The sequence below is a fragment of the Canis lupus genome, chromosome 19 (genome assembly GCF_011100685.1).
Source record: "Canis lupus familiaris isolate Mischka breed German Shepherd chromosome 19, alternate assembly UU_Cfam_GSD_1.0, whole genome shotgun sequence".
NCBI classification, from domain to species: Eukaryota; Metazoa; Chordata; class Mammalia; order Carnivora; family Canidae; genus Canis; species Canis lupus.
In genome coordinates, this window is record NC_049240.1 from 46,158,483 (window position 1) to 46,171,887 (window position 13,405).

At 33.0% G+C, this 13,405-nt stretch overlaps 1 long non-coding RNA gene across 11 annotated transcripts in view; it reads left to right on the plus strand.

Annotated features, from left to right (window-relative positions):
• The window catches only part of LOC119864488, a 128,968-nt gene that overhangs the window by 41,584 nt on the left and 73,979 nt on the right, over positions 1-13,405 (plus strand). For 5 of the 11 annotated variants that reach the window (XR_005374269.1, XR_005374266.1, XR_005374265.1 and 2 more), the window contains exon 3: positions 7,149-7,912. The exons of 4 other annotated variants lie outside the window; for them this stretch is intronic. This is a non-coding gene — a long non-coding RNA (uncharacterized LOC119864488). Of the gene's footprint in view, positions 1-7,148; positions 7,913-13,405 lie in introns of those variants that run through there. 2 more of the 11 variants (XR_005374267.1, XR_005374264.1) reach the window with 1 other exon arrangement.

Consider the following 13,405-nt stretch of genomic DNA (forward strand, 5'->3'; position numbering starts at 1 on the left):
AAAATACATAACCCAACTGTGTGTTGTTTATAAGAGGTTCACTGAAAATCCAAAAACAAAGAAGTTGAAAATGAAGAATAGAAAAAGACATTTCATCCAAATAGTAACTAAAAAGAGCAGAGGTGTCTGTACTAATATCAGAGAAATCAACTATTAATCAAATTTTATAAGAGACAAAGGAGGACATTATATATTAATAAAAGACTCAAAGCAAGAAGATATAATTATAAACATTTTACACAGCTAAATACAGGTCATTAAAATATATGAGCCAAACATGACAAAACTGAAGGGAGAAAGTTCTCTAAAAATACTTGGAAACTATTCCACTCACAATAATGGATAGAACCACCAGAAGTACGGAAATAGAGGACTCAACCACACAAATAATCAACTAGCTCTAGCAGAAATGTGTAGATGGACGCCTGGGTGGCTCAGTGGTTGTACCTCTGCCTTTGGCTCAAGTTGTGATCCCGGGGTCCTGGGATCGAGTCCTGCGATCAAGTCCTGCATTAGGCTCTCTGCAGGGAGCCTGCTTCTCCCTCTGCCTATGTCTCTGCCTCTCTTTCTCATGAATGAATAAATGAAATCTTTTTTAAAAAAATGTGTAGAACATTCTACTCTACAACAAAATATACATTTTTCTCAAATATACATTGGAAATTTTCCAAGATCATATGTTAGGCCCCAAATTAAATCTCAGGATTGAAAATGAGATATCATTAAAAGTATCCATTCTGACAAATGGCAGGATACTGTTTAAAATTAATAACAAAAAGTAAACTGGAAAAATCATAAAACTGTATAATTTATTGCTTTTAAACAACCAATGAATCAAATCACTAGGAACATTAGAAAACAAAGATATTAGAAAATGCAAACACAACATACCAAAACTTAGGGGACTCAGGAAAAGTGTTGCTAAAGAGGAAGTTTGTAACTATATATTAACATTAAACAACAATAAATATATGAAATGAAGAGCCTAACTTTAAAATCTAAAGAACTAGAATAAGAACAAACTAAACTCAAAGTTGTGGACAGAAAACAAAATAATAAAGATTAGAGCAGAGAAATAAAATAGAGAATAGAAATACAATGGAGAAAAATCAATGCAACCAAAATTGGTTCTTTGAGAAAATAAACAAATTTTACATACCTTTAGCTTAAATGGAGTATGTAAAAAAAAATAAAAAAATAAAAAAACTCAAATTACTAAAATCATAAGCAAAAGTGGGGAATGTTACTATCAATTGTGCAAAAATATAAAGGATTGTAAGACACTGAATAGTTGCATACCAACAATTTGTATAAACTAGATGAAATGGTCATATTCCTAGAACACTAAACCTACCAATACTAAATCATGAAGAAATAGAGATCTGAATAGACTCATAATTAGTAAGGAGATTGAATCAGCAATCAAAAATCTCCCGAAAAGAAAAAGCACTGGACCTGATGGCTTCATTGGTGAATTTAACGAAAACATTTGGAAGAACTAATATTGATCCTTCTCGATCTTTTTCAAATTAGTTAAAGAAGAGGGAATACTTCCTAACTCATTCTGTGGGCCAACATTACCCCCCAAACCAAAGCCAGACAAAGAGACTAAACAAAATTAAAACTACAGACCAATATGAGCATTGATGCAGACATCCTCTGGATAACACCAACAAAAAGAATCCAGTATTAAAAATATTATATATCATGACCAAATGGGATTGATTACTAGAATGCAAAGATAGTTCAACATAGGAAAATGATCAACATAATAAGCCACATCAACAGAATGAAGAAAAACAGCCACATCATTTCAACTGGTGCAAATAAAGCATTTGACAAAAATCACTATCTTTTCATAATGAGAACTCTCATTAAAGTAGGAATTGAAAGACATTATCTAAACATAATAGATAGCTATGTGAAAAATCCATAGCAAACATCATATTAATTGTGAAAGCCTGAAAGCTTTTCATAGATCAGGAACAAGGTAAGGGGATACCTACTTTCACCTCTTGTATTCAACACAGTACGTGAAGTTCTAACTGGAGCATTCAGGCAAGACAAAAAAAACATCTCAATGGCAAAGAAGAAAAATAATTTGTTTTCAGATGTTATGATTTTATATGTAGAAAACCCTAGAGATTCCGCACACACAAAATTTAACTGATAAATACATTCAGTAAAGTTGCAGGATACAAAATCAATACACAGAAATAAATTGCATTTCTGTATACTAACAGTGAATAATACAAAAAAGAGATTGAGAAAGCAGTTGCATTTACAATTTCATTGAAAAGAATAAAATATTTAGGAATTTACTATTTGTACAGTGAAAACTGCCAAACATTATTGAAAGAAGTTTGTAAAAATATTTAGGAATTAACTTTACCCAGCAGGTAACTCATTTGTACAGTGAAAACTACCAAACATTGTTGAAAGAAATTAAGAAGAACATAAATAAATGGAACTAAACATCATGTTCATGAAGAGGAAGAACTAATAGCATTAAAATGTCAGTAGTACCCAAAATGATTTATAGGTTGAATACAAGGTCTTTCAAAATCCTAATCATTTTTTTTCCAAAAATATAAAAAAACTACCCTAAAATTTATATTGAATCTCAAGATAACCCAAATGGCCATAACAATCTTAGATGAATAAAACTGTGGTACTAATACTTACTGATTTCACAACTTAGTATAAAAGGAAGGTAATCAAAATAGTGTGTTACTGGTATAAAGCAGACATGGAGCAACAGAGTAGAATAGAGAGCCGAGAATAAACCTTCATATATATAGTGAAATAATATTTTACAAGTGTTCCAGGATCATTCAATGGAGAAAAAAATAGTCTTTTCTATGAGTAGTGCTGGGAAAACTGAATATCCTTATGCAAAATAATTAAATCAAACTGTTACATAACACAATATACAATAGTTAACTCAAAATTGATCAAAGACCCAAATATAAGAACCAAACAAACTCTTAGAAGACAACTTATAAGAAAAGTGGTTACAATTTGGGAATTTATAATAATATATTGGATTAGGATGACAAAAGTACAGATAATAAATTGAGCTTACACATTTAAAAAAAATGTACATCAAAAGACATTATTGACAGAATAAAAAGGCAATCCACAGGATGGAAGAAAATATTTGCAAATCATACCTGATAAGGGATTAATATCTAGAATGTATAAAGAACTAAACCTCAACAACAAAATACAAATAATTCAAAACTGGCAAAGGACTTGAATAGATACTTCTCCAAAGAAGATATACAAAAGGACTTACCAAGCATATGAAAAGTTGCTTGATATCACCTATCATCATCATCAGGGAAATGCAAGTCAAATACCTATGACCTAACACTTCGCACTTATTAGGATGAGTATTACCTTAAAAATAAGAACAAAACAATATGTGTTAGTAAGGATTTGGAGAAAATAGAAACCTGTGCAGTTGGTGAGAATGTAAAATGGTACAGACACTTTAGAAAACACGATGCAAAAAGAAAAAAGAAAACACTATGCAATCCCTTTAAAAGTTAAAAGTTGAATTATCATATTATCCAGCCATCTCTCTTCTGGTTATATATCCAGAATAATTGAAAGCAGTCTCAAGGAGATATTTGTATCCCATATTTATAGCAGCATTATTGAGTGTCTTAAACATGGAAGCAACCCAAGCAACCTAATGAATGAATGGATAAAGAAAATGTGAATATAAATATAAATTTAATGGAATATCATTTAGCCTTCAAAAAGGAAGGAAATTCTGTAACTCGATATGATATGAATGAAGCTGGAGAATATTATACTAAGTGAAGTAAGCCAGTCACAAAAATAGAAATACTCTATGATTCCACTTATATGAGGTATTTAAGAGTAGTCAAATTCATAAAAACAGAAAGTATCATTGTGGTTGCCTGGAGCTGGGGGGCGAGGAGGAGAGAATGGAGAGTTATTTTTTAATGGGTGTACAGTTTCAGTTTCACAAGATGAAAAGGGTTACGGGGATGGATGATGATGATTGAACAATAATGTGAATACTCATTACCACAAAACTATAAAAATGGTTGAGATGGCAAATGTTATGTGTATTTTACTACAATTTAAAATTGCAAGATTCTACTACACATTCACTAGAATGACTTTAATAGAAGAAAACAGAAAATAGCAAATGTTATTTGCTATTAACACTCTAATCCTGGGATCCCTGGGTGGCACAGCTGTTTTGTGCCTGCCTTTGGCCCAGGGTGCAATCCTGGAGACCCGGGATCGAATCCCACGTTGGGCTCCTGGTACATGGAGCCTGCTTCTCCCTCTGCCTATGTCTCTGCCCCTCTCTCTCTCTCTCTGTGTGACTATCATAAATAAATAATAAAAAAATAAAAAAAAACACTCTAATCCTTATGCATTAGAGATGGAAATATAGCATCAACCCTATGGAAAATAGTTGGACAGTTGCTTAAAAGTTAAATATAGTTTTACCCTATGATGCAAATATTACTCTTGGTATCAAGCCAAGAGAAACAAAACATGTCCCCATAACAACACGTTCAGCAATATTTGCAGAAACATTATTAATAACAGGTTATAACTGAGGATAATCCAGATATCAAATAGCTGATAAATAAAATATGGTCTTTATAAGCAATAGACTAATATTTGGCTATTAAATAAAAATATTTCTCCAAAGAAAACATACAAAAGGCCAATAAGCATATGAGGAGATCCTCAACATCACTAATCAGGGAAATGAAAATCAAAACCCCATTAAGATATCAGTGCACCTATTAGGATGACTATTATTGAAAAAAGAACAAATATTAACAAGGATGTGAAGAAATTGGAATCCTTGTCCATTGGTAGCAGTAATGCAAAAATGATGCAACTGCTCTGAAAAATAGTGTGATGGTTCCTTAAAAAATTAAAAAAAAAACTGATATGATTCAGCAATCCCATTTATCAATATTCATCCAAACTTTTTGCAATAAGGATCTCAGTATCATATTAATGCTGTCCTGTTCATTGCAGCCCTATTCGCAATAGTGAAAATGTGGAAACTACCTAAAATGTCTTTGGATAAAGAAAATGTAGTGTCTACATACAATGGAATATTTTTTCAGTCTTTTTTTAAATTTTTATATATTTATGATAGTCACAGAGAGAGAGAGAGAGAGAGGCAGAGAGAGAAGCAGGCTCCATGCAGTGGGAGCCCGATGTGGGTGGGATTCGATCCTGGGTCTCCAGGATCGCGCCCTGGGCCAAAGGCAGACGCCAAACTGCTGCGCCACCCAGGGATCCATATTTTTCAGTCTTAAAGAAGAAGGAAATCCTGCAATATGTGACAATATAGATGAACCTTGAGGATCAGTAGGCGTAATCCGTTGCAGAAAAAACTATTGCATAATTCTCTTATATAAGGTATCCAAAGTAATCACTCACAGAAGCAGAGAGTTTAATGGTGATTGTCAGGGGCTGGGGCAAATGGGAAGCTGATGAGCAACAGCTATAGAGTTTCAGTTCTGCATAAAGAATAACTTCAGAAACCTATGGCACAACATTGTTTCTACAGTTAACAATTCTGTACTGAGCACATAAAAATGTATTAAGAAGATCAATCTCATGTTAAGTGTTCTTACCACAAGAAAACTTTTTTAAGGAACAAAAACTGAAACATGTTTATATTATTTTCCTCTTGATGCTGTAACACATAACTATAAATTTTGTGGTTTAAAACAAGAGAAATTTGTTATCTTACAGTTTGTGGAGGTCTTCTGTATTGTACCTGAATTGGGCCACACTGGGCTAAAATTCATGGGGCTTTTGAAATTCCTTTATGAAGACTAGGGTAGGATCTATTTTCTTGTGTTTTCAAGCTTCTAGAAATTGCCCATATCTCTTGCCTTGTGATCTTTTATCTTCAAAGGCAGTAATGACCCATGAAATCTTTTTCACATCTCATCATGGTGACTCTTCTATCTCCTTCTTCCTCATCTAAGGAGCCTTATGATTACATGGAACCACTGGATAATGCAGAAAAATCTGTATTCTATGGGCAGCTGACTGATAAACTCATTTTCATGTGCTACCTTAATTCTCCTTTTCCATGTAACATAAAATAATCACATCTTGGCAATTAGGATATGGATATCTTTGGGAGACAATTATTCTCTGCCTACCACAATGCTACAAGATGGATGAACCTTAAAAGTATTATTCTAAGTTGAAAGAACCCATATGTAGAGTCTAATACATTATTCCATTTATATGAAATATCTGACAAAGGTAAATTTGTAGAGAAAAATAGTTCTTCAGTAGCTTCCTAAAAATAGAAATATGAGTGGAAATTAACCACAAATAGGTATGGGGAAACTTTCCTGAATTATAAAAATATTCTAAAACTGGATTATGGTGATGGAAACATAATTCTATTAACTTGAAATTATACTTGGCAGTTGGTATGTTATTTGGTTTATAAGTTATACCTCAATCAAACTTATAATATAGAGGTACATATTAAAGAGGGCAGTTTATCTTAAAGAATTAAGCAATAGGCCATTCCTGTAAGAAAGTTATTTGTGACTGATTTGAAAGAAATAGAGTAGATTAGAAGTCAAATATATCTTAAATTATAGTTTCCATATCAAACATAAAATAAGGCCAGTTGTTTTTATAAATTTGTATATTTGATTGTTTATAAATGTTGAGAGGAAGCTTTTTGTTTTTAATTTTTTTAGACCATAATTAAGGAATCATCTCTTGCCCTAGATCTGAAAAGTGAATCATTTAACAAAGCAAGGAAGGTTGCTTGAGAATACATTATGCCAAAGATTTCCACTTCCAGAAAACAATGATGATGACATTTAATCTTTGAATATTTATGTTGAAATTTCTTTCAAGCATTTTAAGAAATCTTCTAAAAATCTGCAATATGGAATAGCAATGAGTAGGCAAATGGGAAACTAAAGATGTAGTGATAGGACTAAACAAATGAATGTAATGTAAGGAAATGTTTTTATTCACACATAAGTTACTGTATTTAACACCATTTATCACAAACCCCAATTTACCTTTTTTGTAACCTAAATTAATTCTTTAAAAACAACTTTTATACTACATTTTCTCTTTTCCTTCAGGTAGGAAGAAGTTGTGATCATCCTTTCAACAAAACACAAATCCCCAAAGGGGTTTTTTAGCCGTCTGTAATTTACAAACATCCAAGTAACTCCAAAGCTTCAATTCACCCTCCTAAGAGGTTACTCTCTAGTCACAGCCACTGCAGTTCTCCAAGCCATACAGGATAGCACAGAGCAGAAGGCTACATCTCCAAGGACCTGAAACTGAGTGTGTTGGCTACACAATCATTATCTGGAAAGTTCAGGCAGTGCCCATGCCATCCCTGAGATTTCACTCCAGCCATCACTTAGAGGACTTCAAACACATCCCACAGGCAAGGCTGACAATGCTCCAGGATCCAAAAACAAACAAAGGGAATCTGGCCTGATTTGTGGAGAGTCACTATTTTAAATCTTCCTTCCCCCTGCCCAGGGTATTTGGGAATCTCTGTGATAAATTGTAAATTATTACCACATGTGGAATTTAAACATGTATTTGCATTGTCTCAGTATTGCAAGAGAGTAACATGTATTTTGAAATTTGAACCACATCATCAATGCCTTTTACCAAGTCATGCCTTTGTTCTTTTACAAGAGAACATTTACCTTTGAAAGTGACCTGAGGCAGTGAAAATTAATCATTTGGGGGACAATATAAAGTGCAATAATTAATTTCATAGTAGTTATTTTAAGTTGGCTCAGTTTCAAATTAATCTAGGAAAAAAAAAAACATTAGAAAGGTTTCTTTTGGTTTCTTTCTCTGCTTTAAAAAAAACCAGGGAAATGGATTTTATATTTTAATAAATACTGCTAGCATTTTATACTTTTTTTTCATTTTATGCTTTTTATAGAAATACATAAGGTTAAGGCACTCATTTGTTCTTACACTATTGAAATACAAAAATAAATAAAATTATTCAAACTCATAGCTAATTTCAAAATGATTGCAAACTGAATGCCAAAATAAGGAGGTAACTCTTCACATAAAAAGGCTAATCATGGTTAATTGTTTTCCTATTCCTTTTGATGATAATAGCCATTATAAACTCATTTTAAGTATGTAGATGCAATATGCAATTACCATAAGACTCAGCATTCCAAAACTCAAACAGAAGACTAAGATAACATTGAGCACTGTTTATTGGTAAGACTGTCAACGGGTTTCAGTTTCAAAGGAAAATGTAGCTGAAATTCAATCCTGTTTACATGTACATATTTTCTCTTTATGTGTGCTGATACAATGAGTATATCTAAATCAACCTCTTTACTGTTGTACAAAACAGGTGGCTGTCATTGTCTGGAAATTTTTGAAGTCCTAGGACTCAAATCACAAAGCATTTAATTCCAGATCATTTTTTTTGTAGACGAGAAATGTGATCCACTAGACACTATAAGATACGTATAGTCTTCTTAAGATCAAGCTTGAGGAACTGGTATATTTGACTTTGACTATACAAGAAATCGAGGATCCCTCTGTGTAAGATATAAAATGAAAGTATGGAGTTAACTTTTTTTTTTTTCACACATAAGTTGATCTTTTAATCCATCTACAAATTTTTTTTATTATTTTTTTTATTGGTGTTCAATTTACCAACATACAGAATAACCCCCAGTGCCCGTCACCCAATCACTCCCACCCCCCGCCCTCCTCCCCTTCTACCACCCCTAGTTCGTTTCCCAGAGTTAGCAGTCTTTACATTCTGTCTCCCTTTCTGATATTTCCCACACATTTCTTCTCCCCTCCCTTATATTCCCTTTCACTATTATTATATATTCCCCAAATGAATGAGAACATATAATGTTTGTCCTTCTCCGACTGACTTACTTCACTCAGCATAATACCCTCCAGTTCCATCCACGTTGAAGCAAATGGTGGGTATTTGTCATTTCTAATAGCTGAGTAATATTCCATTGTATACATAGACCACATCTTCTTTATCCACTCATCTTTCGATGGACACCGAGGCTCCTTCCACAGTTTGGCTATTGTTGGAGTTAACTTTTGACCTTCATGCAGGTTGGTGTCAATAAAAAAGCTTGTCTGACATTCAATCTGAAGATTCTAAGATTCTGTAGCCTTTAAAATAATACTGGGAGGATAAGTAAATATAGAATTCTATGAAAGACGAGTGTCATCTTTCCCACAGAGTAGCCACCTTTTCATTAAGGCTTTTCTTAGAAATATCAAGATAGGTCTATGCCACTGTTGCTTTACATTTGAGGAATATGCTCTCTTTGTTATTGTTATGATTGGTATATCTTCTTAGGCAGTCTTAACTCCTTAGCCTTCATTTCAGTGATCTCCTTCTTAGCATGCATAATTTTCCCTACAGAAAACCTTATCTAGTTTCTTATATCCCAATAGAGTTTCCATTGGCCTACTTCCCTCTCAAACCTCACTTAGTCACTACCAACTTCTTGAAATGTTAATCTTTAGTTACCACCTCAATGAAAATTAATCTTAATTTTGTCTGATTTTAGCATGTATTTTCAGTTGTCTTCTGGAACACACTATTTTTTTTTTGTCTCTTTGGAACTATAGTCTAAGCAATACCAAAATTTGGCTTATCTTCACCTTCAAATTCCTTCACCCATAAAGCTCTGTATATACTCTGTGTGATGGAGCCTTAGAAATACAAGAGAGGCCTTTTTCCAAATTCTTGAGTTGCAGAACCCACATAAAAAACCTTCTACATTAGTGTATATAGAAGAAATGTTGGTCTAAACTATTGCAGTTAAATGCCAAATACAAGCAGCTGAACAAATTTCCTAACTGCTATACTACCAATTCCCAAACTAAAAATAATTTCGAGAAAAACAACTGTTTTAACACAAAGCAAAAATAAAATATAAGTAAAGTGAAAGTATATACACTGTTTTACAAAACAGTCACTTGGCATATATTGAGCTTTGTAATGGCAAATTGGAAACAAAAAGAGAACGCTTGCTTTCTAAGAGAATGCATGTTTCATGTCATCCAAAGAGAGCCCAATAGTTTGCACAATTAGGACGGTTCAAGTATTCTTCTCTACTGAGAAAAATACCTTGGTTGGTGCAATGTGACATTTTCATTAAAAATTACTAATTTTTTGAAAGATTTTATTTATTCATGATGGAGGCAGAGGGAGAAGCAGGCTCCGTGCCAGGAGCCCGACACGGGACTTGATCCTGGGACTCCAGGATCAGGCCCTCGGCCAAAGGCAGGCGCTGGAACCGCTGAGCCACTCAGGGATGCCCAAAAATTACTAATTTTAAGTCCATTAAATTTAACCTATTAGGAACCTAAATATGAAATAACCCTTATCTAAATATTTGTCTAATCAGAAGATTAAATTATTTCAGTTTTTTAAATTATCTCTATTCTGGAAGAGAGGCATGGTATAAATGAGATAACACATTCTATATGTGATAAGTTCTTAGAGTTATTAGGAAAATTTTAATCTCTCCAGTTACATAAATTTTGTGTGTGTATGTGTGTTGTTGTTTGTTGTTTTTGTTTTTCTTTATCTGCCACTGTCTGAAGGCTTACCCATATACTCAACTGCAGTAGCTTCCTTTAGCTTTAGTTCTTTAGTACTGTCCCCTCACTGTGACCTGCAATTATTATCCTTGTACTTTTACTTTTGGATATATGTTTTAATGGAAATTGTGTCTTTCATCTCAAGTTGTACAAACCTAGGTTTCTTGGATATATATTCTCATCCATAGATTTATATGTTACTTTGAGATCCTGAGATTGTTTTTACTTTGCCTATATAGTCCTTGTAATAATAGGCATCTTCCCTCCAGAAAGATGATACTGCAACTTTAGATAGTTGTGACTTTTCTGGCATCATTAATAAATGTAAAGAGAGATTTCATATTTACTAGATCAGCATCTATTCTAATTGCTCAAGCATGATCAAGGAAATAAGACTCTGAAAGACTGTACGGCTCGTTAAATTTCACTTAGGTGAAATAGGACATTATGTTGTCTACAGCCTCTCCTTGCTGACTAACCAACCTGTTCCTGGTTGTATACCTTTAAGAATGGCTCCCAATTCTCCTGTAATATGTGCTCATTTAGATTATGCCTTTATACAAACTCAATAGTTCCACAATATTCTGGGTCTGATAGGGATTTACCTAAGACAGAGATCAGAAACATTTTCTGTACAGGGTTAGGTAGCAAATATTTTAGACTTTGTGGGGCATATGGTCTCAGTAGTAACTGAACTCAGCAAGAGAGTAGCCGTAAGCAATATGTAAATGAATGGATGTGGCTCTATTTAAATAAAATTTTATTTACAAAAACAGGTAGTGGGTCAGACCTCTGGCCTAGGATATGCTATTGATATGATACTTGTCTTTAATTCAGAAATTTCCTCCCTGGATATTACAGTTAATTAAATTTGCTAAAATGATTACTAATTTATTTCTTTGACATTTTTTCCCTAATAAGTCAGGATGGCTTATTTATGTATTTGCTAGAAATAGGTATTGTTCATTCAGACATTCTTATTTGAATTTTTTAAGTTTACACAACAAATTGTTAACATCATAAATCATCATTTACAAGAACTCCTCTGATCCCAAATCTTTATACATAATATCAAATATTATTAGGTTCTTCTACTCCTTCTCTGACCCAAATGTGAGGGTGCTTGAATAGAAGTCTTAAAAAGTTTTAAAAAGAAAAAAAAATGCATTTTATCTTTAACAGTTTATAATATGTATGTTTCTAGGTTTCAAAATGAAAATATCTAGCATCCCAGATGGAAGATAGGGTAAAATGTGAGCAGAACAGCATAGTTAAAGGAACAGGTAAATGATTTGGATGCTAAAGTTTAAGAAAGGAAAGGGATAGGCATATGGCCCAAGCACTGAAAATAAGTTTTGACTTTGTTATTATTTTCTCTACAATTATAATCAACAATATATAAGGTGAATTCACACACCCCCAAAAAGTAGCATATGATAGCCATGGGGTAGAGAAGGTTCAAAATTATTATTCATCTGAGAAATTTCCCTACTTCATGGATCAAAACTCTAGAGTAGATTTACTGACGTTCATAGGAAAGCTTCCATGCCTGTAGGCATAATTTCCAAAATTTGCTTCACCTAAACCCCAAGGAGATCACTGAAGATTCACAAATAAGAAATGCAAAACCCATGGGAGATCATTAACAGCTTAACACAGTTTATGTGTTCAAATTCATTACATTTATAAAAATAATAGAGGGCAAATGCTGTTTTTTGATAATGACTCCATAATAACAAAAATGTAAAAGTGTGAATTGCGTAAGACAAGAATGAAATGTAGATATTAAGTAGATGGTGTGACTATTTGGATCAGGCTCTCTTTTAGATAAAAGATGGATGATTCTCACATGACTTATTAATAGCTTCTCTAACCTCATAAAAATAAAAAAAATAAAATTAGAGTTGGCACAATTATCACATTTATATGCGATGAAAAATTAATATGTTTTACAGTAGAAATAGAAATATTTCATGTTCATGAGATAGTCTGACAAAATGGTCAGCAAATTTAAACATATATCTCGACTTCTCTGGGTATAATTAAATTAGTAGAAGGCATGAAGTCTGACTTACCATAAAGGATGGGAACAAAATTTACAGCTATGAAAATAAAAATAACATGCAAATATCACTTCAATAAACTTACAATAGGGTAAGGTATATTTGTTTTGTTACAAGTGATAGAAATGCTGTTATAACACGTATAGGCAAAAGAAACATGTTCATGGAATCCAATAAAGTATAAAAAAACAACTTTTAAAACATTATGGAATGACAATACATGCAACTGGGCTTCAGGATGAGTTGGAACTCATCAAAACTGCTAAGTCATTCTCTGTGGTGGTTACATTCTGTTTCAACACATGTAAGCTTTCTTTACATCGGAGGATTAGGATAGAGTTTTAATAATCTATCCAACATTTATTTTCCTTTTTCCTTGTTAACAGATCCTGATTGTGATGATGTATATGTTCTCTTTTGTGTAGCACTGAATATCAGGAAAAGATGCTGTATTCTCAACCCTAGTGTATTAATTCTGATTGCCTTAATCCAGCTATGTTGCTATTAATTCCTTTCACAGTGGCTAGTTTAGGCATGGCATCAGGATATAATTTTGGCCAATGTAATGAAAAACTAGTTGGATGGTTCTAAAAATGTTTTCTTTTGTTTTAAGATTAAACACACTTGGAGAGATGACTTTTTCTGAATAGCAGTTCTGGATAAGATGTCCTTATCCAGTATACTGCAAGCTCAAA